Below are 23,820 nucleotides of genomic sequence, written 5' to 3'. Positions count from 1 at the left end.
CTACTACAGTTAGAGCCTTGTGGTTTTATACCACCGCCAACCAGTCAGGTTGCACTTTACATCCATGCCTGAAGACTCATATAATAAAATGATGAATGTATCTATCAATTAATGTAAGAATTTCCTGTCAAAAACATATTTTTTGAGGTCACAGTGACTTTGACCTTTGACAATGAAAATCTCATCAGTTTACCATTAAATCCAGTTGTGCCAGATGCCGTGAAATTCCCTCCTGGCCTTCACGAGAGTGGGAAACCTGCGAGGTTGCAGTGACCTTGACCTTTTAATAACAAACTCTATCAGTTATCAGTTCACTCCTGAGTCCAAGTGAATGTGTGTACGTTCTCGAGATATCGCGTTTTCGAGGAAAAGGGGGCAGACATACGTTCAGACTTTAAGGACAACCTGAAAAGATAATGCCTCTGGGCGAAGCTGCATAAAAATAAACTGTCTGGATCGGTATTCGCTGACACTGGAACGACAATAAAAAAAAAAAATGGAACTTTCTAAAATGAAAAAATCCCCACAACAGTGCTTAAAATACTATAATAGCAGCATTGGCGGCCCCAGCTTGGTGACAGTGGCATCAGAGGAAAGGCCACGCTGCTCCTCGGAGGATTCCTGCAGCAGAGAACTTGGACGGAAACACCTGCTCTACATCTTTGAAGGGAGTAGTGCTGCTCAAAACAAGGTCATTAAAACTGTGTTGGCATATTCAATTAACTGTAGCCGATCAAAATGTGTTACTTCATTTCTTCCAATAACTAATCGTGACTTATTTTGCAAAACGAAGATCGTAAACATGTGGAGCGACGAGGTGAAAGAACCGTCAGCGCTGACAATGACACGTGTTTACTTACCAGCAACAACATAATCACCCTCCTCTGGAGCTAATCAAGAAGACAAGCTCAGTGTGGATCAGTGGATCAAATGAGCCGCTGGGGATTTGATGGGAACTGTTGTTCGGTTTAAAACATGAATTTGAGGAGTTTCTCTTTCTCTTTGATGATTTATTTGTATTTATTCATTATTCTTAAATCTGTCCTCGTCATATCAACCTCTTCAATTATCCCTTTTATTACCTCCGCCAGGGGGGGGGGGGGGGCAGGATTTATTCCATGTTTGTATTTTTGTAAAGAAGATAAAATAAATACTACAGGATGGATTCCTACCAAACTTGGTTCAGGGAAGAACTTGTTAAATTTGGGTGCAGATCTGGATCAGGGGGCGGATCCAGGAATTTCGCTTTCTTTAGAATTTTGTTCAGCATTGTGACCTTTTCACGGATTTCCTACAGGGAATAATTTTTTGGATCTTGATGACAAAAATCTGGCATATTTAGAGGACTGAAATTAAATGAAATAAGAATAAATAGATGGATTGATGGATGGATAGATTGGAAAATGATTGTGTTACAGCAGCATGTCAAGGGTATTGCACATAGAGCGAAGTAACAATAAAACAGATACGAAGAATTAAAATATCTCAAAATAGAATGCAATAAACATAAAATGTACTAAAAACTGCACATACTCCCTAAGTAGAAGATACACAATAAAGTACTAGAATACACAGTAAAGTACTAACTATAAAAGGACAACAAATAAGAATATAAACAAGAGACTGAATACAAGAGATGACAAACTATGAACAAGAGACAAGTGAGCAAAGTAGTTGTTTGCATTTAAAGTCAAAGTGATGATGTATTTATGAGTTTGCAGCTTAATTGAATTCAAAGGGAACATTGGTATTTGACGACTCTACTGAAGAATGTTCCAGTTCCACAATTAACCAAAGAGCTCAGTTTCAGATGTGTGTCTGATCACAATGAGCACGTCGCTTCTACTTCTATCACCGGTAGGTTTCAGAGCCCGACAGAACAATGTAGGTTAATGGTTTCCATTTAGTTTCCATTTTTTCCCAAAAAACAATCTACACTCTCAATGTGCCTGCTCACACACTTTTGTTAAGTCAAAGACGTTCTCCTGGGAGGATGCACCACTCTGCTCTTCCACCGTTTGTCATTTATGAGTGGAGCATATTTCCCACGGGACCTCTGAACATGTGACGCTTGCAAGCTTCAGGAGGATAAACAGAGGGCTCGTCTTCTATTTATCTTTGTTTTTTAACTCCAGTTGTAGCATATTGTGAAAAAAATAAACTGTTTCTTTGCTGCAAAAACACTGTTGTGAGCTGAAAATGTCTCAAACAGATTGAATTTGGTTTGTTGGACAAAGTGATAAGAGATTCTTTCTTTGGCTTACTATGAAGAACGTAAACAGAAAGATTCAGTCCATCGAGTACAAGTAAACATTTTCGTGGTTATTGTCGATCTCACTGATTATATTGAGTTCAAAGTACATAAACGAGCCGAAAACACCGACAGCCACTGATGCACGTGATGTGTAACTAAAGCACGGGGGTAAATATGAGCTCCAGAGAAGGTTTCAATCCCCCAGAGGTTTTACGCTTTTCCCAAAAAGACACATCACATCCCAAATTCAACAAATACAACAAAACAAACAATCCAAACATCTGTCTGCAGGCCTTCTCAGAAGCTCCCCAACAAATACTGTTTGCTAGTAGCTAGGAACTATCTATTGTTTGATAAAACCAGGTCAACTTCGGTTACTTTATGCATGACACCATTTTTAAAACACTCCGCTAAAGGAGGTTATGTTTTCACCCCTGTTTCTTTGTTTGTTTGCAGAGAAAGAACAAATTACATTTTGGTGCGGATGAGGACAAAAGGGCAGATCCAGTAACTTTTTCTCACTTTCTTTAACTTTCTTTAGATTTAACATTGTGAGGTGTTTTATTTCCCAGGGAGTAATTTATGGATCTGGATCTCACAGATTTAAATGTTTCATATGGGGGAGACTTTAATTCACTTTCCCTTTCACCAACCTATCGTTCTTCTGCAATGGAGATTAAGATTTCATGATCTGCAATGTTTTGTTTGCTTAGCTGTCGGTCTTGTTTGAATTCAAGGGAACTGAATGGCCTTTAGTCTAAATCTAGGTTTGACAGCCAATTCGTTTTCTTCTGGTCCCTTAATAATAATAATAATAATAAAACAACCCACACAAAACACCAGAAGTAAAAGAAAGCACTTGTTAGAGAGCAGATGTGTGAAGAACCGAGCGAGTGAAGGCTGCTGGAATTAATGGCTGACCCACTGTGATGTTGGTGCGCTGTTAATAGAAACTACAACATTAACACTTCCTGCACCTGCTTCGCAGTAAAAAGTCAGCCTCTCTCCAGACTCTGCATGAAAACATGGCCGTGCTGTTTGTTGTCCCAGGCGCTGGATCTCATTCTGGGGTATTTGTTGGTGATTTGTTGGTGCACAAACATTACACCAACTCCAGCTTATCTTTAATATTCACCGTTTTACCTTTATCTCGTCTGGTTGAGGACAAGGTGAAGAGGCAGCTGCCCCTTCTCAAACCAAGAGGCCTGAATATGTACATCAGCCAGCTCAGCTCTCTGGAGCAGTTACGTATAGACAACCCACTTGTCTGGAGTGGAACCGCTCACACAGTGAAAACGCTCCAAATGAATGAACCCGAACAAATAATGTCACGTTGCATTTCAAGTTTAATTATCACTGCAGGTTATCATCTATGCGTTTTAACGGTGCCGGGTGGCAGTGGTTGTGTGTCCCAGCTAAAAAAACAACAACTGGTGTGGCAGTGGTCAACCACAGATAATGACAGATGGCCCAGGGACACCTGATATCGACGTACTGAACTGTGGTGTAGTGGACCGGGGCCCTAATCTTTTCACAAAGCTGACTGCACCTTCCATAAAGACTGTTTTTTTTCCACATGACATATCAGAGGAGAGTGTGTGTGTGTGGGGGGGGGGGGCAGACAGGTCGCACGATGAGTTAAATTTACTGGCTGGCTTGTGGGGCCATTTCTGCCCATGCTCAATAAAATGTTAAGCCTAATTTGTAAATTATGCAATGTAGCATGATGTGAATTACATTTTGCAGGTGCTTAACTTTCGGAGTTAAAGCCCTTTTCTCTCACCACACCAAGGAAATACATCCACTCCACCTAAGTCTGCCAGAGGACACAAATCCCTGAAAGCATCTGACTATTTTAAGATCTTGGACCGTTTCTTTCCTCGGAGAATATACATGAATTTATCAATTCATTCTGACCTTAAAACAATGACAAAACCCTGCTTCACGACAGGCCCAGACTAAATAACCCATCAGCCCAGAAATATCCCTCTTTAATATTCATCAGTGTTGTCTAAACTCGGCTTTTTGCTGAAAGACACCTTCTCAAAAGAGTCTGTGTTTGAGTCCTGCACAAACGTATGAGCGACGCATTTTAAAGACCACATTTACATACCCACCATGACAGCTACTTTACGTCTTTGCACACCGTACACATAGTTCTGCAGACTCACAATGCTGACCATCCTCAGCTGCTACACACACACACACACACATTCTGAGGAGCTGAGCACGTCAATTTGTCCACGTTCACAGGAAACAGCAGAACACGGGTTCCGTGTGTCACACAATTATGTTTTAAATTAGCTCTGCTGAAAATTGAGATTTAATGAGGACGTGATGGGGCACATAAGGGGACTGTCTCCGGGCTCATTGTGGGAGCTCGACACCTCAGGTCAGCGCAGTTAAGACAAGTACCTGTGCAGGAATGTTACACTGACTTTTAATAGTGTGATCTGAATCCAGAAGAAGAAGAATCCGCAGAAGAAGTAGAACGTGCAATGGCAAGAGAGAACGTGTCATGGCTCATGTAGAGGAAGATACCTGGGATTTTAAAAAACTCAGTGATAATGTCAAATTCCAAATTAGAAAATATCAGAGTTATCAGAGTGTCTGTGCCTGAGGTTGTTTCTTTGGTTACAGCCACAGTTAGAAATTAAATGAGAACTTATTACATAGCAACACTGTCAGCTACTCAGTTATTTCTCAAACACATCAACCTCTCTGCAGGAAATTATAGGCTGCTTACAATACATCTGAATAGCACATGTTTACCGCTCTATTATTAGCATGCTGGTGTTATATACCCCCACTTATCAGTCCATTTAATAATGAAATCGGTGCAAAGTGGCCCACCCCCTGATGGCTTACTGAGGGCTCAGAGAGACGAGAAGGGAAAAGCACACACATACTTTTAGAACTTACTTTTTTAAAAGTCTTGCTTTGATGGTAAAAAAAATCCCTGTGAATGAACCAAGATGCTTTTAATCCTGATTAAAATTTCATGTTTTGGGATTATGTCGATATCTGACTGAATGCAGGCAATTATGGTTAAGAAGCAGTGAGCATTGGGAAGAGGAGACCAACTATTAGATCTGTGGTGGGGTAAAGGTCGCATCTAAGCCGAGCAATAATGTGCTGCGCAAATCAAGGTGTCACGTTGCTATGGTAACTCCAGTATGGCCCATGGAATTTAAAGGGTGGTAGTAAAGGCGTTTTTTTTTTTTTTGGAAGAGCCTGCGGTCGTCCTCCATCCCCGAGAATACTGTGTGGTCAGTGTGGAACAGGCTGAAAAGTGGAACACTAGCAGCCTGTGAAAATTGTATTCCCCATGCAGTTCTGTGAAGTCCCATGCTGCATGTGTGGCAGTGAGATATATATATATAGTGTAGAGCTAATTCTCCATTTATCTGAGTGGGATCTCCACTGTTCTTCTCCCTGAGTGATCAATTACTGTGATCTATTCCAGGGAGAATACAGAGATGCTACTTGTTGTTAACATTAGCAACCAAATTAGGGACGTGCATCGTAAATAACGTCTTTTGCGTGAACATTAGTTGACAGGAAACAAATTTGCAGATTAGTTTTATTATGGTGCACTGATAAAAATTGTAATCAATGCATCTTAATCCTTAACTCTGAAGTTAGTGGTTTTCACTCATTCAAAATGCATTAAGAGAAAACATAAGAACAACACAATCGATAGAGAATTAAACATTTTTGACAGCTCGTGAGGATTTGATTTAGAGGAACTTTAAAACACTCATTAAAAAGGGAACAGAATGTACAATGAGGGAATGTGTGAGTGAATTAGGTTAAGGTTAGGCACTTCCTATACTATCTCTCTATATGTTTAGATATGATTGGGCTGCTGGTATACAGTGGAACATCTGAGACATTAGCATAATGTCCCAGAAAACAAAGCCAGACGTTCTTCAGCTGCTCCGGTAACAAGCTATAAAAAAAAAGCTGCACTGGAATATTTAGACAGCACCTTCATTTTTTTATTTTACCTGTTCAAACGAATAGAGTGAATCTCACACTATCTTCACAAATACTGCGATAACCAAACTAGGTTTAATTGTTCCATCAGTGGAATATTTAGATCATCACTTTCTTTCTCTAAGAATGATGCAAAAAGTGATTTAAAATAAAACCTATTGTCTGACATGATGTTAGATTAATGTAAATATAGAATCATCAGTTACTGTTGCACGTTCGTAGATTTAATAAGTCGTGGCTAGGTATTACATTTAAACCCTCATCCATACGTTAGTAAACACCCAAAGGTTATAGCATATGATTTGTTGGAAACTTCTTAGCATGTAGTCATCAATATTTTCTAATAAGAGTGAATTCAAAGTGGAATCAATTGAATACAACCACTATTAAAAAACATTATTCAAAATTCCCTTTTCTATTTTCCTACCATACAACTGGCTAATGGCAAACTGGATGATGAGTAAAACATAACACAAATATAATCTGTGGAAACGCACAATCATGGGCAATTTATAGTAAACAAGCCACACACAGAAAAACTAAATGGTCCCCACAACCATTAGCCATCGTTCTATCTTCTCCCTTTGAAAGACGACTAATTAAACTAACTAGCTGGAGTAGATTCATGTTTCTCTTCCACGCCGCCGTCCCCTTTGTTTGCAGCAGATGTTGGAAATGGCTGATTAATTACTCCAGTCACTGACCAGTTGGAAGCTGGTCGTCAAAGGCTCAGAGGAGAATTATGCGAAATCATAAAAAGCACAGCAACGCTGCACATACAAATGTCTTTATCTCGTTTTTTTATATTATAATATTATTCTCTTATTTTTTCATCCCAGGACTACTTGCTAAATCACTACATCCATAATACCACCCACAGCAAGCTGACAGCTGAAATTGTGTAAAAACCAAACATCAGCATTCACCACACAATGGTGGCTTTGAATAAAAGCTTCACAGAGCAGCTTTCGTCCCGTTCTTTCCTTTAAAAAGCATTAGTGCCTCTGTCTTATGCCCGGGCTTAATGAAGCCTCACATCATCGCTGTATCTGGAGGACATTTTGCTGGTATTAAGACCCACATTTGTTAAAGCATACAATGTCTGTAAGTATATATGCATGTGTGTGTGTGCAGTTGTGTGCATATTATTGCCAATTCACATCCAAGTTCCCTTTGTAGAAATGTATCGGATCCAAATTGCCAAGTCTGAGGTAAAAAAGGAACTATATGATTAAACATTAGCCGTTATCCATACTTCTATGTTACAGCATGACTGTACAATACCGAGGAAATGACATTCACTAGACTTGAGTGGAATAAATTCAGTGCTTTGTCACGAGAGAGTGAACAGGGGGGGGGTGCAGCACAGGCACAGCAAAGCACAGCCAGCCCTGTTAGTTGTATTTTGACAGTTACCTCCATACACATTTCATCTCTCGGGAGAAAGGAGGCATGAGAGTGGAACGCGGCGAGTCATCATGAGCCTGCAGGATGCATGACTTAGTACTGTAAGAAAGGTGACCCTAAAACACCTCCTCCTCTTCCTCTTCTCTGTGTACAACATCTCTGCCTTCTGTTCAAAAAGTGTCCACTGGGCTGCGAGCCCTGCGAGGCTGCACCACAGTGGACACTGAGAACGGCTCAACTAAAAGAGATCTGAGCAGTATTTCTACCTCAGGAGTTGGTAGCATGGATTTTTTGGGGGAAAGATTTGACATTAACCCTCCGTATGAATGACAATCTCTCACGTTAACCAGATAAGATCTTATGTTAGGTGCTTTAACATGTGAGAGAGTAACTTATAAAATCGAAAAAAAATTAAGGTGATCGTTAATATTAATGATGCATCTGTAGTTTTTCTTATTAGACAAAAACTAAATATCCCGGATACGGCCACTGACATGTTCTCGATGTAATTTGGAGACAGAGTCTGCGCAGTGGAGTCAAAGTATCATGGTCCCACCAAAACATACGCTTGACCAATTCCGAGTCAGGCTCAGCTGTCAATTAAGATATATTCACCCTCTTTTTTATAGAATCATATAAAAACAAACATCAGTGTTATACGAACTTCCTTAAATGACAGAAACCATCTTTGGGAAAAATATATTTAAAGGTACAGTGTGTATAATTTAGTGACATCTAGTGGTGAGGTTGCATGTTGCAGCTGAATACCCCCTCACCTCACCCTGCACTTTCAAACATGACAGACCCCATTCTAGGGTAAAGAAAACTACAATTAGTACAATTTAGATCAAACACACGAGTGAAAACATCAGTAGGATTATTTTATATTCAATTTCTGACAATAGATCCATTTCACAATAAAAACAACGTATACTTTGAGTTTCTAAGCTGCAGGGCGATGATTATATACCAACAGTCTGTGGTTATGACAGTTGAAAAAGATGATTACATAAAAAAAAAATACAAATGAATGAATAAATGAGTGAAGGAATGAACTACTAGCATGTATTTTGATTCAGGGCATATTTTTTCTACAAGAACCTGAAAAGCTATTTCACATCAATGCTTGTTAACCAACCAGGCCTGAAGACATTTTCTTTCTTCAGGGTTAAAGATCAAAATGTAAAGAGGTAGCTCTACAAAGTCAGGTTAAAAAAAACAACAACAACAACTAATGTCAGATGAAAATTCATTGATATCCCGAAGTGTCTTTGTGTTTCTCTCAACACTGCTGACGTTCGCCCAGAGTTTAGCACAGAAATGTAGAGAAATGTGTGGAAAGAAAGGGGTCGGAGCTCCGCTGAATCCTAAGCAGGGTAAAAAAAAAAAGTGCCCCTAACTAATTCTTTGGGGGGGGGGGGGTGGGGGATCCATGGCCCGTTTGAGGACACGAGAAACAGACTCTCTCTTGCTGCTGCAGCGGGGGGGGGGGGGGGGGGGGGGGGGGGAACAACAGAGTACAATAGATCTACTGGTCTTAGATTAGGAGACGATACAAACTGCTGCTGTGGGTTCAAGTAAAGTTTACCCACAAACCTCGCGTGTCACCTTTCTATCCCGTCTATTGTCTGCCACGCGTTGAATCATTCAAAAATAAATCACGCCCCCGAGACAAATCAGAATTTTATGACTTTCTGGAGCCTGAAGGTCAAAGTGCATTAAAAAATATAAGATAATCTTTAATGTTGTACTATCAGCACGAGGCAGATATAGCCTAAGACCCTGTATTTGGCTGTATTCGACGCCCCTTAAACCGTTTTTTTTGTTACACCTTCATCTCACTAATCTGTCGCGAGCATGAGAGTGTAAGACGTTTGGAAGATAAAAAAAAAAAAAAAAGAAATCAAAGAGTGTTGTGCTTCATCATGGCCCCGGTAGATAAGGCCCTATACTGTCACATAAAATCAGGGGCTGCCGACTGAAAAACACTCTGTCCTCGGGCTATTTCCCACCATCACCACCACTTTCTCCATCGCATCTCCACAGACCATCTCCAAACACCCCCGATCTCAGCACATCAGGAAGGTGGCCGAAGAAGAATCCCTTTGTGTAAAGTCTAGATTTTGATACAGCATGGTAAAGGTTTGCATTTTCACCCCATTAAAGGTTAAATCGTATGTTAAAAAAACATAATAAGCAGATATTTTAATTTCATAATGCCTTCCGGTTACGAATTAGGGAATTCTGTTGAGATCTAATTGCCAAAAAACAAAGTGTATTCTTCAGTTTTTTTATTTTTCTCAAACAATATCCTCATTGCTGCCTTGTTCCGAACATGCGATTAATAACCTTTAACATTTCAGCGTTGGCACAGACGACGCCTGCAGGTGTCTGTGGATGACTTGCTCAAAGTTAACACAATGAGGACATCGCAGAGACAAGCACATGAAGGGGGCTGCGTAGTTACCCAACCTGGGGCTGTGGTGATATATATTAGCTAACCAAAAACAATTAGTTATTAGTTATTCCAGCCATTCGGATCAGCTGCTAACCAACAGAGCAAAGAGCCACATGAGAGAAAACTGCGAGATGATGGATGCATAATCAAACTAACTTGTTTTTTGTGGTTTTACACGTGATTTTTTGCATGACAACATCTCTGTGGCTCAAGATTTTCGGTTTGACTCATCGGCCGTCAAATCCGAGCCATTCATAACCCTGACAAGTGGAGGGGGTGGGTGGGGGGTGGGGGGGGTGAAAGTCACTCTTTCGAACACAGATGCTTCCAAGCAATTACATAAATTAAGTTGTCAGATGGGACCTGGGGGACGTTTGTCTTCCAGGCTTCGCAAGACCAGTGGGTCTCCCTTACAAACAAAGTGCTTGGATAGGAATGCAGCCAAGGACGACTTTGCCACTGTCAAGTTCACCAACATTTCCTAAAGAGAATTTCTCTAATTTGACAAATGCGTGTCGTCTCCAATCTCCCCAGGGACAGATGCCCCAGACCCACATTCTGTGAACAAAACCCACACTCTCGCCTTTCTCTGGACGCTGAAGACATGTTTACAGATTCCCGTGATGCCACGACACGTCCTAGCTTCACCTTTGTAATAACTACATGTTCTCCCACAACATATACTGAGGCCTGTAGGGTTCACGAGTGTAAGAAGTGTGTTCTGCAAGACATTCCTTTAGCCTTTTGCACTTTATTAGCCTCAGATTTGCCAGTGGAAATAGGCCTCCCCTGGGTGCTATTGTCTCTGTTAGACAGTTTCTATCTCCAGCTTCCCTCCTGTCACTACTGCTATGCGTTTCCTCCTCGCCTCCCAGGGGCGAGCCTTCACCGGGGTTGTCATTTTCAATTAGCTATACCCTAAACGCATATCTGTTGGCCCGCGTCAATAATCATTTTATTTAAGATGATGGGACAGCTGCAACTTGCACAGACATATTCCATTTCCATCGACCAAATTGCATTTCATCTCGCACCTGGCCCCCCCGTGTGGCTGTGCGAACGTTTAAAGCATGTATTGCAAGCAAGTAATTGATTTACATTTGAGAAGGATAAGGGTAACCTCTACTCGGTGCCAAGTGAAACAGGCACAGCTGCTCGTTCCCTCCGTCTATTCCCCCGATATGCAAGTGCAGCTCGTCTGATTAGGACTGTCTCTGACTGTAACTGCATCTTCTCCACTATCAGATGGTTTCAGGAAACTGAGCAGAGCGGCGGAGTGCTCCGATATTACAATTGTTTTAGCAGATTAGGGCTCATGAAATATATATCCACATTAACGTTACGGCATTAAATAATAGCCCATTTGAAATCACAAGCATTAATTAGAGTTCTGCTTCCACCAGTGAGTCTTGATAGCTGCTGTAACAGAAAAGCATGGCAGCGTTAGACCGTGATGTATGTAACATGGTTTTTACACTGATTTACAGCAAGTGAGATTAAATATGTTACCGTCAATTTGAGCCAACATTTAATATTTTTCGATATGATTGTGGCGTCCAGTGATGTCTGCGTTGATTTGATGGAAAAAGCCGATCTCTGTCTATTCTGACAAAACAAGCCACTAATCACTTTTGTGCACCCCTGTCTCATGGAGTGCAACAACAGAAAAGGTGTAAAACACAAACACAAAAGCAGCCAAGCACAACACAACCACATCACAACCCAGACATTTGCTATAGACGCCACTGGTTACAGCAACATGTGCGAGGCATCAATTCAACTTAGTGTCTGCTCCAACTGTGAAATCATCCACTGAATTGAAAAAAGTCCAGAGGAAAGTTTTAAAAAACATAAAAGCATTGGGTGATTTCGCTGAATCGGCTGGAACTGCTTTACATCAAAGGCAAAAATTGAATATCGATCGCGTCCATGTTGAAAACGATATCCCACGAGTAGAGCTCAGAAAAATGTGACACAGCAGTGGAAGTAAAAAAAGATGCACTCGACTCATAAGTCTTGGGAGAATATGAATGAAATTGCGCTCGAATCAAAAAAACGATTGAGTGGACAACTTTGCCGTAACCACAACCAGCAGCTTGAATCACGATTGCATGAATACAGGAACCTATTACTGCATTTATTCCTTTTTCGACTTCAAAGACACATGCTGGAGTTTACACGTCTGTCTCCCTCAGACGCTGTGCACATCAGTAATACAGCATTTCCATCGCCAGTATTTCCAAAGGACCATATCTGAATTTCTCAAATTGGACATTTCTGGAGGCAAGCAGACAACAAAGTAGTTTCTGCAAGTTTTATGGTTTCAATCTTCTTGAATATCGCAGTGACACAATGAATAACTTTAAATTTGTTTGTCTTGGCGTCTCTGAACGGAACCTGCTTTAGAAATGGAGAGGGAGCAGAGGGATTTTACTGACGTGTTTGAAGGTGACTTTATTCTGTTCGCCACCACTTCGCTAATTGCTGTCAGCGAGAGGATATTACAAACTTCAGGGAAAAAGAAAACATTGCACAATCATCCCTAAATTGAGTAATGGCTTAATAATACTAATAATCCAGATCAATAAGATCAGACTAAAGATCCAGTCGCCAGCAAAGCACAGATGAGAGTATAACACACTAAACATTCAACCAGAGCCAAGCCACTAAATTAGAGTTTGGGTAATTTGCACATCCCCTGATTAGATGGTTCCTGTGGGAGCAGTTGGATGTTGTGTTGGAAGACGCCTGCAGCTCTGCTCAAACCTAAAGATACACTCCTGAAAAACAAAAAGAGGACCTGCCTCTGCCCTTGAGCTTTTTATCTTACCCCAAATACCGTTTTTATGTATATATCTCCCTCTAAGCTGCTGTCAAGAGGCAGACAGACCTCATCCCACTTGAAAGAGAGCCAGATGTTCACCTTTAATTTGACGAACTGGAAATAATATCCCACCTTATAATAAAGACATGATAAGATGAAAAAGGTTTGTGAGCATCTCGACACACTCACATCTCCCACATGTTTAATTCTGGCTCCAGTCACTCGCGCAGAAGTTATTAAATCCAGATGTGGAGCAAACGTCTCCATCTAAAACTATCCAGCGTCTTTCAGGTGGTTTATTATCCGGATGCACATCTGGAGCCTTGTCAGCACAACTTGAACAAACCTCGTGCAGCTCGAGCTACAACACAAACCCCATAAATATAATAAACACACACGTATATGAAGTAGTTTACTCACAGAACACGCAGAGGAAGTGGTCACTTTCCGCCTCTGTCTGCCTCCCGGGTGTCAGCGGGCTGCGGTGGCCGCCGACGCGTCTCTGCCTCCCGGAGCCACACGGCGGTGGAGAGAGAGAGAGATGAATATCCAGTGAAGGGATCCTGTTCTACCGCCGCTTTACCCGGTGAACCAGCGCGTCCAGTACATCCTCAAGTCACACAATGGAATACCAACCAAAAAACCAACAAAAAAATATGAATGTTCCAGCTCTTTCTCCAACTGCCCGAGCTTCTCCAGCCTTTCTCCGCCCGCTCCAGGGAGCTGTGTGCCGGGGCTGTGCGTCGCGCAGGGCGGGTGTTCGCTCCGCTCGGTCCGCCGGCTCAGGCTCTCTCTCTCTGCGGCGGAGCGTCCTCCCTCACCGCTGCTGGGGGGGGGGGGGGGGGGGGCATGTCAGCGACGAGCGTCACACTTTATGACACCGCGTGTGCATTTGTGTTGAGTTGTGTGCCCTCAATATAAAAATAATGGAGAAGTATTTGGCTAAAGTTGGTTAATTATGGAGGAGAAATAGTAAAAGACGCACCTGTGTACATCAACAGCTTTTCTCTGTTAAAGGTCCAGTGTGTAGGATTAAGGTGATGGCACAAATTTAATATAAAATTATGTTTTCACTTGTGTGTTTCATCAAAATTGTACTGTTTGTTGTTTTCTTTACCCGAGAACTCCCCCTTTATATTTAAATACTGTATATTCACATCGGGAGCGGGACCTCTCTACGGAGGCAGCCATGTTTTTTTTACAGTAGCCCAAACTGGACAAACTTTTTTTGTTTTATTTTAGAATATAGGACAAGACGGTGAATGTCCCTTGTACGTTTTAAGGTCTTCTGCACAGTTCACGTTACCAACCACCAGGAGATGTTAGCAGGTGTTAGCGGCCGCCAGCGGATGTTAGGCACGCGACCTCAGTTGTGCATCTTAGCATCATCAGGTGTTTTGGTCTTGTAATCAACGACACAGGCCGACCTCGAAAAGAACAGATGATGCAGAGCGTCCAGTGCAGATTCGAAATGCAAATCGGAAAATCTAAATGTTACCAGCTAATTAATTACTTTTCAGTAGTTGTTTAGTTAACATTCACAAAGTTAACTAGCAGTTTAATGCCACGTTCCATTAATTTCCAACCCCTGAGTCGGAAGTTGCAACTGGAACGCCCCCCCCCTTAAGTCGAATGTCATCCCCCTTGACTTCGAAATCCAATCCATCAACCTTAATGAAAGCTGTCGGGTTTTTTTACTGTTTATTAGCACTTCCGTCATTAAATGTGTGTAGAATTTAGTGACATCTAGTGGTGAAGTTGCATGTTGCAGCTGAATACCCCCTAACCTCGCCCTACCCTTCTCAAAAGAGAACCTCAAAAGGTGTTTAGTTTGTCCAGTCTGGGCTCCTGTAAAAAACATGGCTGCCTCCGTAGAGAGGACCTGCTCCTGATGTGAATATAAAGTATTTAAATATAAAGTATTTAAATATTAAGGGCCCATTCTAGGGTAAAGAAAACAACAGCTCGTACAATTTAGATGAAACACACTAGTGAAAACATCACTATGATTATTTATTTATTAATTTATGAAGAGATAGCTGTAATTTTGCACTGTGACCACTGGAGGGCACTGAAAATGCTTAACTTTGTAGCTTAAAGTTTTTTTCAGCTCACATTGTCCAGTTTGCTAATACTAATAGTTCCCTAGTAGTTAAGGAGAATATAATTTTTGAGCTCATCCTCATTGGAGATTTGCAATAATTAATTTTTTTCCATATTTCCATTAAATTCCAGTTCAGCAAAAGCATCTTTTCATATTGTGATGGTGATGAGTCAGGATCTCTCTTCCTGTTTGACGGGACAAGTGTTGTGCTGATAGTCACAACTGTCTGCAGATCTGCTCAGGCTTCACTAATCAATACGTCACTCTGAGCTTAAAAATGTGATTGACAGGTCAAGATATTTGTACCTGTGTTTTTTTCCCCCCCCCCCCCCCCACGACCGACATAAGGCATAATATGTATATTTAAAGTCGTTCTCTTCAGGCCACCATGTGACATAAGACCAGTGAGTTGTGTAAGAGGAGGAAAAAGGTAGAAATAAAGAGGAAGCACGAACAGAAAAAATCGTTTCTATCAGCTTCATCTGTTGTTTCACTGAGGCTTAAAAGTTCAGATGTTTCCTGTCAATGAATCAATCAAGGACAGACTGAAGATAAAAAAGTTCAGTCCAGTCTGATTGTTTCTTTTATGCACGGCACTCAATCTAATAAAGAATATATATTTTATTTGTTAGTTACAATTGGACTTTAACAATCAAGAGACATTTTTAAAAAGTGTATTTCTTTTGTTGTCGTGCTGCAGCTTCACCGCCCTCCTAACAGACCACTAATGGTACTAGACTGGAGAGTATAGATTAGTTCCTTCTGTTTCACGTATCGGTTGCATAGCTCATATTGCCACCCTCTGCCGTGAGTGTTTGACTGACAATATGGAGCTAACGGCCTATCTCTATCCCCCATCATTAATTAAACAGGACCCATGGCTGAGTGCTCTTCCTATTGCACAATTGATCCATTGCAAAGCTCGTAGCTCTTATCAGCTCTTAGATGCCATCTTTTTGAAAAGCAGCATTTTAAAGACCCTTTTTACAACTTTGCTTCTTGGCATTGATATGGTGTGGAGAGCTTTGCTTATAGTATACACGCCGAAATGTGTTTCAGAGGATATTATTATTTCTCAAGGTCTGTTACCTTAAGCTAAGTAGTTTTTAGGCTGTACTTCCCAGCACTGAATAATGGTTTGGATACAGGGGACATGGAGTATTTGTCTTGCACTTTAAAACTCGCAGGGCAGTTATCCGTTCAGTGTTTTTGTTTCACTTCAGTGAATATACTTTATACTCTACTCCTATTCCTAATGCGGTGTCATCCATTTTGCAAAGAATTCCCCATTTTACACGTGCAAATGCTGCAAAAACACTGTCTGCTCTGAACCTACAGTCATCTACTTTAATTTAAATCCTTTATAATGTGGAAAAACACAATTTGCAATAAATAGATTGATTTCTTTCCGAAGCTTCCTGCGGCCGATTCGTCTTGTGGGTCCCTGCAAATGAGATATGTGAGGTGTAATTAAAGAAAAGATAAACCTGAAACATAACAACGACAGCCACAGCAGCTAATCACAGGAATTTGTTAACAGGGCAATGTTAACAAGATGGCAGGTGTGTGCACGCTGCAGTATTTAAAGCACAGTGCTGCAGCTTTTCTTTAAGAAGCAAACCTGACATATTCCCTGTGAGAGCACACTGGCTTTGGTTTTCTTTGAAGTGCACTGACATTAATACCTGGGTGCATTAAATAATAATAATAGCACAAAAAAGTTTTAAAGTAATAGCGGCAACTCATTTCCAGTTCCTTCAACCCACTGCACCAACTTAAAGATTCTGACATTTCATGCTTCCTCCAGACTTCCATGCTGATTTAATAATCGCTGGTCGCCGTCGATATCAATGTACGGTGCAGCTTTTTTTATTCTTAATGGCCACTTGCACTTTTAACCAACTGCAAACACATCATATTCATTTTAAACATAATTGCAGCCAGAGAGGAGGATAGAGGGAATGAAAGCCTGCCTGAGTTAGTGCTGTTAGTCTCACCACTGATGCTAAATAAGAGTGTCACACCCGACACAGAAAATGACAACATGTTGTTGGGCGAAAGAAGACAGCAGTCGCGTATAATTAGAGAGGTGGCGCTCTGCTGCGAGAGGAGGATTAGAAATTAGGGCCTGACAACAAGTGGGGACATGACAGGATGCAGGACTTTCTGAACTTTTAAGCCAAAACTTTATATGGCTGGCAGAAGAAAAAGAATCAGAAACAAATTTCCTCCCCTGTCAAGAACCCAAGTTGTAGTTTGACGTGGGTGTTGTAGAAAGTTGTGAAGCTGGATTCCTGAATGGTGCCGTGTCAGAATGAAATTGTTCTTTTACAATTAAGATCCAGAACCTGTTCTTCACATAATCTTTCAGACTGTCTCTTTTTTTCTCTGCCGGTGTGAAAATAAAAAATTGTCACACTTCTAACAACGCAAGTCTCTGACATCTGCAGTTTGCAAGGTGGTGTGTGTGTGTGTGTGTGTGTGTGTGTGTGTGTGTGTGTGTGTGTGTGTGTGTGTGTGTGTGTGTGTGTGTGTGTGTGTGTGTGTGCTTGTGATGTTGCAGCTGACTGAATCCTAATTTCCCAAGAAAAGGCTAAGGAGAAGGCAATCCTCGGCTTTTGGACTAACGCAGCACTATTCACGAACAAAACGTCTTAATTTATCTTCATTACACACCCTGAGAGCTGTGTTGTGCTACGCTGCTTTCCACTCGGCTACCGCTCAGACTGCTGCGCCAACTTCTGACTCAAACGTGGGGCAACCTAATGAACTGTTTGTCTGCACACGACGTACATTTGTGCATTACTTTGTATTAGTTTAGCTTGTTTTAAGTTTGAGGAAATAAGTAAAAGAAGTGAGGTTCATTATTGCACATGTTACATGTGTGTGTGTGTGTGCTTGTTCACACTCTCCTGCCGTATAAACTTCAGGAAAGCCTGACGGTATACCTCTACAGATGGTGAGTAACATTAACAGGCTTAGCAAATTTAAGCAATTTGTATTTATTGCTCAGCAGATGCTGACTAGATCGAGGTGGTAAATTATAATTTAGTTGGTAGACTGATTCTTTTCATTACTGGTCGCGCCAACATCTGCTGGGTGGAGTGCATACGCATGCAAGTGGCTGCATAAAGTCACACGGACGCACACGAGATTTAAAGTCGATATAAAGCCGTGCAGGTGTTAAATAAAACAGCAAAAATCACGTTACAGTTTGGATTAATTAACAATCAAACTTGTCAGAGAGTTGGAGACGTAATCAAAATAACTTAAAGGAGACTGTTTCTTATCAACGCTTCAAAATATTAAACTTTCTGGTGCAATGAGTTTCTTCGTCAAAGTCAGTTTTGCTCGGACATAAATCGAAATATGTCACCGGTAACTTTCTAAAATATTAAATGTACTTTAAGGAAATTAATAAATCGTATGAATCAATTAATAATAACTTGTCTTGAACATAATTCTCGTGGTAACATCTCCGGCTCCTCAACACGAGATGAACGAGCGTAAAATCAAGTTTATGAGGCTCCTCACCATAAATTACTTGATCTAAATAATTGATTGCTGGAGAGAAAATAGAAATGATAATCACGGTTTTAAAATGCACGAAGAAAATCGGATTTAATCGCAATATTGACAGCCTCAGAGTGATGTCAGGGACAAACCTCCGTCAGCAATAGGTGACATGTTTGGCCAATATTTGCTACTCAAAGCATCTATTATCAATATATTTATTTAACAATGATTCACATGCGAAAGGAGTCAGTCTGGTTATAAAAAGCTACAGAGAATTATTTACCAAAACTCTGCAGTGTATTTCAAGCCTGCAGAGCTTTGTAGCATCTTTCAGCTCCTTGTTCTGCAGCCGCACTGTTTCTGATTCGCTCTCATCGTGTCATTCTTCAGCTGCAGCGGGCGGCTGTTTTCAAACAAGAGGCTCTAGAAACCCAATGTTCGGCAGAGTCAGCGTCTCTGCTGATCACAGCCGAGTATTTAGCTGCTAAAGAGACAGCTATTCCCGCTGGGAGTTGATAGAGAACAAAAAAAAACGGAGCTAAGAACAGACTTGCTTCCATTCGATTGGCAAAACAAACGAGTTTCCAAATGAAGCTTAACATGTTTGCCCGATTTGCTTAGAAAAGTAATATGTCAATGTTGGGCCCACGACTTGTCAATGCTGCCTCCAAGTGGCCAAAAATCCCTTTATTGGATTAAATTAATTAATAATTTAGCAGCCTGATCGGGTATAATCCTAGATCACTGCAGTATGACCCATTGTTCATGTTCGTGAACCCATTGTATTCACAAGCTGAAAGAATGGGAGCCACAGTTTAATGTTTGTGTTGAATAAGGTCACACTCGGCCTCCCCCTCCTTAGTGGAGTGTTGTCGGAGTCACCCAGCTGCCTCAGCGACCAGCAGATCCACCTGCAGAGAGGGGGAGATTGTCCGCCGCCTCCCTGCAGAAATACAGAATGTGTTTGTCGGTGCTTGTGCCAGCAGAACGCTTGTATCTCAAATCGGCCCCATCGGAATCGTGGAGCGCCGATAGTCGCTCCGCCGCTGTCTGCACGGCTGAAATAACACACTGCGACTCCATTCAGCTGTGATTGGAAATAACAATCATAATTACCACGGCGTAATCATATCCCTCAGCAATGAGTGTCGGCGGAGAAACACCGTTCCTTTTAATGTCACAACACATCAGCTGGTTTCAGGAATCACCAGAAAGACAAAGAGTCCGGACTCTGTGATTGAAAAGGTTCACGATCGTGTATCATGTAATTTAAACGCAACTCTGAAAAAGCTGTGTCACGATCCCTTTGTGTCTTTGACTCAGAGAATTCTTATCTCATTCGAGCATCCACTGATTATTTGTCAATGTTGAATAAAGAAAAAAAATGATTCAGACACACACACACACACACAGGACTGACGTTGAGGGAGAAGAGTGTTGGTGGATGCTGCCATTCACCCTCTGTCTCTCCCCCTTTGTGGGAGGATTCCTCATCTCCCATGTGGCAGCCCATTTGTCCTGGAGTAATTCATTACCTGTTCACTCAGTAGTGACAACACCTCAATTCCATCTGGCTCCAGCGTCTCCTGGGACCCCCGCTAGCCCCGGAATAATAAGGACGGCCACCGGTAAACATATTTGCTCACCTATTACCTCAATAACTACTTAATGATTGATTCCTTGTTGGATTATCCAGGTGTCACAGCGCGGCTAAGAGCTTCTTTAATGAGAGACGCGCCGCTCGCTCCACCTGTGACGCCCCGTTTCAAGCCGCGCACGCCAAAGAATATGTGACAGTCATCGTCGAAGTTGCACAGCGGTGAGTGCATCATTCAAGTCGTGTCAGATCTGTGGTTGAGAGCTGCAGAATCGTTTCTGCGCCGAGAGGCAGAACAATGAATATAGATCAAAAAAACATATTCTACTCTGTCGCCAATAAGAAAACTGACCTGTTTCTCCGTGCGCTGAAGAGGGACAATAATTGCTACTTTGAAATCACTTGTCCTCATCCCCCCCCAAAAAAAGACGTGCCCCCCCCGCTCCGAATGTATTCATTCTTGTCTGCTGGAGCTTCATGCACGCTCACACCAAACAGCATGGATTTCTTCAGAAGAAGAAAACACCGGAGCCCTAATGTTTCTATTATGTAAGATCAATAAAAGCTCCATAGCGGTAGAAACCCAAGGACACATTGATATTTAAACAGGGCTGCAGCGCCGTCACCACCGAATTGATGGGGCCACCTCAGGAGTTGTGTTGCAGCCGCCCACTGCAGGCTGCAACACACCCAGGGCACCACTTCAGAAGCCGGCAGCTGCGCCCCTGACAGCTGGACACATGTTGTCGTCCTCTCCCCCGCAGGAAGCGCAGGAAAGGCTCTCTGTATCCTGGAGCTACACTTTGAATCCACCCCTTGATCACAGCAATACCTCTGTTCCAGAGCTGGAAACACATAAACTGGAAGGCATGACACTTCCCAGGGTGCTCGTCGGTTCGCATTTAGCTAACACTTTTGGGCGAGCGATTCCATGAGTGGAGGCAACAGCGGAACAAGCCCATGCTCAGGAAATAGGAAAAACAAATATTTCAGATGTGAAGGAGCACGAGTTCAACATCGAGCCAGATTTCTGTCTGTGATATTTTCTACAGCATCTATCGATCTATGTGCTGCCATCTTGTTATATTCGTGGTCTAAAAGACATCATTAGCATTTGAATTTGCCTTTCCTGCCACCCCCTCTGTTTCACACGTTGGCACCACGCAGATACACACACTCTCACACACCCTCACACATACACCCACGCACGCACACGCAGCACATTTGTCAGTCTTTAGCTCCAGAATCATGTGTCTGGGATCGGTTCCAGCTTGGCTAAAATTGATTAATAGTGGCTTTAATTCCGCAGAATGCTGACTGCAGACTCGGCAAATGTGCGTCTTGAAACATGCTCCTTCCAGTCTCATCGTGGAGATGTGTGTGTTTTGGAGGAGTTAATGAATAAGTCATTAGGAGGTGACCATGATTGATGTTTAAGAAACAAACAAGCCGCCATCGACCGCTGCCGGGATCAGAGCGGAGGCCAGACAAACTGCAGGTGAACCAACAACAGCACCATCAAACAGGCGGCACGATTATTCCCACATATGTGTATTGTCTCCCTGATTCAAATGGGCTTCTCTCTTTAAACATACTTTTCTCTTTTTTTTTGCAGCTTATGTGATATCTCATTAGACGAGGCAGAGTTTGTGTTTTGCTTTTCCCGAAACTGGACTCAAGCAGAGAGCGTGATTAGCGCTCCGACAGCAGACTTCATAACAAGAGTCCACAGTTAAAAAGTTTTAAGGAATATTTGAGTATTTTCAGGCTCAACTGCTATCGGCAATTAACATATAAAGAAGCAGCAGGTTGTCCCGCTGGTTCAGTTCGCTAAGTAACATTTAGGCTGCGTTTTCCCTGAGTGTTTCTTCTTTTCATTTCTGGCTGCGTGGAGAAGCCTCCAAAGAGAGAGCACTTAGAAAACAAGAGGCCTCAGCCTTCAGCTGAAACCTCTGCTAATGAAATTCTCTGTGTGGTTTGCAGCTCCTCAGGTCAGGGGGGGGGGCATGCATACTCTCTTAACTTCAAGATCAAGGACTGTGACTTCAGATCTGGTCGCAGTTTGCCTGTGGCTCACTGAACTGCAAAGTGAACAGCACAGTATTGAGACTGTATATTTGTGCAGGTAGAAAAATGTTTATATTAATTCATCTTTTGGAATTTCTGCTGTATTTGATCGTGATATAGTCACTGAGATGCAGCAGAGAGTCGAGGCTTTAGACTGAAAACCAGGCCACTGCATTAAGTATTCAGCTTTGATACATGAAACGCACTCTACCAGTTGACCAGGGCGCTCGTGTCAAAACATGCTTCCAATGTTATGATGATGATATTCTATAGACTTTCTATATTCAAAAGATACATTTGTGGGTTTCGAATTTACACACACACACACACACTAACACACACACACACACACACACACACACACACACACACACACACACACACACACACACACACACACACACACACACACCAGACTGTGGGGAATCTGAAAAGCTTCCAGAAAATGCGTCCTATAGCAAAGCACTCTGCGCTCCCCGGGCTGTAATACAGCAGCGAAAAGGTAATAAGCTTCACTAAAGACAAGAATTCATGCAGCGACAAGCTGTTGCAATAGCTCCACGTTGCATTACCACCCGGCCCTTCAGCGAAACAATTTCTAGTGAATAAGCGCTGTGTAAAACATAAACTCATATAATTCTGAAGTGCTGTGTAAAATGAAATGCAGAAACCTCGTGCGCTGCAGTCATTACAGATGATTATGTTAAACCTGGGTGCTGCGTGACTTTAAAGGTTGCAGTTTGATATTCACAAACAAATTACACACTTTGACACAAACCACCGATGTGTCCTTCTCAATGGCTCCGCTGAGCCCTGAATGCTAATCTCGGCGATGACTGTGGTGGCACTGGGAAGCTTCCAGATGTAACGGTGTGTGGAGCCGGTTCAATGTGGAATACGAATTGCAGACGGTGCTGGCAAGTTCAGAAAAGATTCTCCCAAAGGATAAAGGTTTAACTTAAATCTAAAATTAAGACAGATTAATTCAGAAAAGATGTATGACGTTGTAGACGACATATGTTATCCCACAATGTGATTAGAAATATTTTAGCGTTCATTTCTAGACGACTTGTTTTCTCTACGAAGAAAACAAATATTTAAGATTCCATCCACGCATATTTTATGACAATAGAAAACTCTGCATACTCTGCAAATTTCTCACAAAAATTCAGTTTCTATGACTGAACAAGAGCAGGGGTGGCCAACCTCCGGCCCCCAGGCCGTGCACAGCCTGCAGGACAATTCATGAATACAAAAAAGCAACTTTAAAATCCACCCAAATAATCTCATGACATGATAATTTCATCTTTCCATGAAAAAGGAAAATAACAAAATTATATATTAGCATGTTTTGGGTGGTCCCTCGTGAACAAAACACATGTGCAGCTTCTTTCTAGTCTTCGCTTAAAAGCTTCACTGTGATTATCAGTAAAAGAAAAGTAAATGTGGAATATTTGTGGAAGAGAAATTGATGTATGATTTCTTTTTTTGACAGCTGAGACGCTACACACTGAAACTGCTATCACTGGATAAAGTGAAATTGTTCCAAGGTGTCAGAACCCAAGCTGAGCAGATTACTGATATCGCACAAGAT

At 41.8% G+C, this 23,820-nt stretch overlaps 1 protein-coding gene across 2 annotated transcripts in view; it reads right to left on the bottom strand.

Moving 5' to 3' along the window:
• cntn5 (contactin 5) overlaps nt 1–13,732 on the bottom strand; it is a 103,828-nt gene extending 90,096 nt beyond the window's left edge. For both annotated transcript variants that reach the window (XM_034604462.1, XM_034604463.1), the window contains exon 1: nt 13,363–13,732. The gene's annotated coding sequence lies outside the window, so the exon portion shown is untranslated. The remainder of the gene's footprint in view (nt 1–13,362) is intronic.
• Between the last annotated feature and the right edge of the window lie 10,088 nt (nt 13,733–23,820).

The sequence above is a fragment of the Hippoglossus hippoglossus genome, chromosome 13 (assembly GCF_009819705.1).
Source record: "Hippoglossus hippoglossus isolate fHipHip1 chromosome 13, fHipHip1.pri, whole genome shotgun sequence".
Taxonomy (NCBI): domain Eukaryota; kingdom Metazoa; phylum Chordata; class Actinopteri; order Pleuronectiformes; family Pleuronectidae; genus Hippoglossus; species Hippoglossus hippoglossus.
Note: the sequence above shows the minus strand (reverse complement) of the source record. Positions and strands in the feature narration are given on the sequence as shown.